We start from the raw sequence: 4,438 nt of genomic DNA, 5'->3' as shown, positions 1-4,438 counted from the left end.
GCACTGAGGTATGAAGAGTCAGACTGTTATTTGCTATTAGAATCAGTCCAGCTAATAACCGTACATCTCTGGTATAGATGCTATCGGTCTTTCATGTCTTGTGATTTTAGGAAATTCTGTAAATAGTTTTGGATTTAGTTCAATTTATACGAATGTTAACTATGTTTAATAAGTAACTATGTTTACTACTCTGCCCGAGTGTATGCTGGTTTAGTATCCTTATAAAATATAAGTAATACGTGTAGGTAAATCATACTCTTAAAGCATACCTGGACTAAAGACTTATTTAAAGCAAAATCTACTTTAACAACGTGTCTAATTAGAAGCAGCTGATGAAACTAAATCCAAAGTTATGACAAGGGAGACTCACTCGCTTGAAGCTGCGCTGCCTAGAAAACTTAAAAAAGCATGTGTCCTTAAAGCTATACAAGGAGAGGTAAGGAGGGTTCTTTCCTATTAGAATCCAATTAGGGTTGGGCAGAAATGAGCATTTCTAAATATTTCAGAAGAGGCTGTAGAAATGTTAAAGGACATTTTATGCAAAAGAATGTCTGTCTTTCTGCATCAGTGAGTAGTAGTGCTTGTCAGAATTTCCTAATAACACAAAGACAAACGCAAGTCCACACACTTGATGAGATGTCAACGGAATGGGAGGTGAACTATTAGGTCACCCTTAGTCGGAGCTTCTACTGGCTTTTTACTCTATGCTGTTCACCCGTGTGAGCCAGGTGGAGTTGTGTGAGAGTATAGTGTCTGGTGGCCAGGACCTCTCTTGGGCATTTCTTCCTAAGAATACACGACAGATACGGGAGGAGGGGAGGTAATACAGGGAAGCTACTCTCTCCAGCTCAGAAGGAGTTGATGAAGCCCATATATGCATTCAAGAAGCCCATGGGATCCTCTAGCTGTGGGTAGTGGCTAATGTGGTTATCCAGAATCGACACTGTGGACCGCGGCAGTGTTTTCCTGTACAGCTCCAAAAACTCCGGATAGGGATTCACCAGATCCAAGGGCCCATAGATAAAATGAATGGGAATAGTCACAGAGGCCAGCGCTCCCACCCAGTGTCTTCTAAACTTCTTCCGCTGATTGATGTACTGTAAGAGGCTGTCGATAACCAAGTTCCCATCATTGCTGGGTATCCCTGCCCACATGTCCCACAGCTCACTCTCAGGGGCTCAGGTGTACAGCCGGAAGACCGGGGTGAGGTCTCGCGAGAATACAGAGAAGTTCATCAATCGAGTGAGAATGGATGACAACATGCCTCCGTCTTTGAGAAGCTTTTGGAGGAGAGGACGGTGAGTCTCAGGAAATATACCTCCATTTGACAGACAGAGACTCTTTATGGTAAGCCGACCAGATCGATTCTGCTTGAACCTATAGAGCATCTCCTGAGCAACAGTGTCTCCATAATCATGAGACAAAAGGCTGATCCGGCGGTTCTGGAGCCCTAGATGCCGCAAAAGCGCCTCCACGATGTTGGCCTGCTCAAATATGGAGTAGTGATGTAGTCTCGGTTTGTCATTGAAGCCAAAGCCTAAGAAATCGAGGGCAATCACTGGTGAAACCTCAGCGTCAGACCTTCCCAAATCTTGTACTAATCATAGCCGGATGTTGGGAATCCGTGTAGAAGCACGACTATCTCAGGACTTCCAACCACACCCACAGAATCTTGGTAGAAGATGCGCAGTCCCTTGTAGGTGAAAAACTTGCCTGATGACTTCCAGAAGTGAAGAGCAGGGGAAAGCTGGGGCAGGGGGATGTGCAGATAGGCTGCCAGCAGGGGCACAGCCAATAGCCCCACCTGCACCCACCACTCCCTCATCCTGCGAAGGCGATCTCGGCACACCATGGCTGCGTCTTATCCCATGCCGCACCACACACCGATCCAGAGTTCAGGGGTGCCGCGGCGCCGCAGCGGTGCAGGGCCGACACACAGCCCGCGAGGGCGGCTCCTGCCGCTGCAAGCCCTGGGCGTGAGCTGCGGCACTTGGCTAGGCGCGGCTGCCACAGAGGAGGCGCGGGGATGTGCTGGTTGCCGCGGCAGCGCGGAACCAGTGGGCACCGACTTTTAGAGCCCAAGCTTCTATTTTTATTTTCGTAATTACACAAGTAAAACATGAACTCATGCTCATTATATATATATATATATATATATATATATATATATATATATATATATGCAACAATACAGAAAGAGTGAAAGTGAAAGCTTCACACACTCTCCCATTCATTTGTTTCCCACAGATCCTTCCAGACTTCTCTCAGAGTATTTATAAATTAGATAATCCTGCCACCTTTCACACCTAAAAAAACTGGTCCCCCCTTCTCCTCCTCACTGACCGAAATCACAAAACCAAAAAAAAAATTTTCTGGAGCACTTCCTAGAGTGAAAAAGGAGGTGTGATTTTGCGAAGTAATAGGTGTGGTAGATACCTCAGGAAGAAAAGGGAAATCCCAAACACTGCTGGTGCAGTGGAGGGCGAGGCGAAGTTTAGAGAAGGTGTGGGGGAAGGAGGTGCTCACGGAGGAACTAGAAGAGTTCACCCTCTTTTGGGCGGGTGATGAGAATCTGAGGGGAGTCTGCTTAGACAAAAGTGGGGGCAACCATGGATCACACCCTCCCAGGGAACAGCTCCCTCTTAGGATCAACCTTTTCAAATTCAGGAGAAAGTACAAGTTAGCACGAACTTAAACTCGTCTATGCCTTAACTTCTTTTGGCAACTGAGTCCATGCTACACTACCTTGGTTTGAAGGCTTGGGAAGACCCAAGGTGACCCTCTCTCACTGGGTACTCTGGTAGGCTTCAGGAGGCAGCCCCATGGCAACACTTGGAGCATAGAGAGAACCATGAAAATCTGAGAGCATTCCCAAACAGGACGCACTCAAAGGACAGTGAGGGCAGCTCGGCTCTTCTTTATGGTGGAAGGAATCACACATACGCGCGCGTGCGCACACACACACACACACACCATGTAAGACCACTGTCTGTGTGTGTGTGTGTGATTCCATTTATTTTTTTAAGTCATGTGTACATACATACACGTTAAAAAAAACATGAATGGAATCACACTGAATTTTTGTCACTTGTTTTTTTCACTTATACTATAGTATTCCATGTCAGTGTATGTAGAGCCATCTCATTCTTAACACATACTGCTAATTTTTTTAAATTAGGAGGTAGTTGTTTGTGTTGTTCTTTTTTTTTAATATATTTTTTTAAATTGGGGAATTGGGGTAGGGGAACAGCCAAGTTGTTGTCCTTCAATCTTAGTTGTGGAGGGCGCAGCTAGCTCAGCTCCAAGTCCAGTTGCCAACCAGCCTCCCATCGGCAGCTCGAGGCCACTCAGCTCAAGGTGTCATGTTCAATCTTAGTTGTGGTGGGCATAACCCACCATCCCATGTGGGAGTTGAAATGGCAACCTTGTTGTTAGGAGCATGTGCTCTCACCAGCTTAGCCATCCTGCCACCTGTTGGCAGCTCAGCCGAAGCTCAGCTCAGCTCACTGGCCCATGTGGGAATCCAACTGGCAACCCTGTTGCTCAGAGCTTGGGCTCTTAACCAACTGAGCCATTCAGCCAGCCCTGTTTGTGCTCTTTTGTAATGTTGTTGATTTAGGATTAGGAGGCAGGCCAATTAGAGAATGACCTGGAGAGGGCTGGAGAGAGCCAGGTGAGGCCACCTACCTGGACATGTGGTGACTTGTCCTGATAAAACCTTGCTATTAGCCCAGGCAATGTCCTAAGGGGGTGGAATGGGGATGAGGATGGGAAGCACTGAATATTACTCAGCCTCAGTCTCTACAGCTCTGCAAAGGAGGGATGGGGAAAGTTGGAGAAAATCCCCAAATTTCAACCTTTTTAAAGTGTTTCTATTTTTTTTAAAGATTTTATTGGGGAATTGGGGGAGGGGAACAGTGTTGGGGAATTGTGGAAGGAGACCAGCCAAGTTACTGTTCTTAAATCTTCATTGTGGAGGGCGCCAGTCGCCATCTGGCTGCCCATCAGCAGTTTGTGGCCTCTAAGCTCAAGGTGCTGTGTTCAATCTTAGCTGAAGGTGGGCGTAGCCACCATCCCATGCGGGAGTCGAACTAGCAGCCTTGTTGTTAAGAGCACACACTCTATCCACTGAGCCATCTGGGCAGCGGCTCAGCTCAAGGTGCCGAGTTCAGTTTCAGCTGCGGGTGGGCATAGCCCATCACGGAACAGGCAATCTTCATGTTACACCAGCTGAGCCATCCCGCCACCTGTTGGCAGCTCAGCGACAGCTCAGCTTGGGCGCAGTGTCACTGGCCCATGTGGGAATCGAACCGGTGGTTCTGTTGCTCAGAGCTCGCACTCTTTTTTTTTTTTTTAAGATTTTTTTTATTGGGGAATTGGGGGGATGGGAACAGTGCTGGGGAATTAGGGGAAGGGGAACAGACAAGTTGCTGTCCTT

The 4,438-nt window shown here is 47.3% G+C and overlaps 1 pseudogene; it reads right to left on the bottom strand.

Moving 5' to 3' along the window:
• Positions 1-784: 784 nt before the first annotated feature.
• LOC109386618 (mesoderm-specific transcript homolog protein-like) lies at positions 785-1,852 on the bottom strand (annotated as a pseudogene).
• Positions 1,853-4,438: the final 2,586 nt, after the last annotated feature.

This window comes from Hipposideros armiger, unplaced genomic scaffold (genome assembly GCF_001890085.2).
Source record: "Hipposideros armiger isolate ML-2016 unplaced genomic scaffold, ASM189008v1 scaffold_136, whole genome shotgun sequence".
Taxonomy (NCBI): domain Eukaryota; kingdom Metazoa; phylum Chordata; class Mammalia; order Chiroptera; family Hipposideridae; genus Hipposideros; species Hipposideros armiger.
The sequence above is the reverse complement of the archived record's forward strand: the minus strand, read 5'-3'. Positions and strand labels throughout refer to the sequence as shown.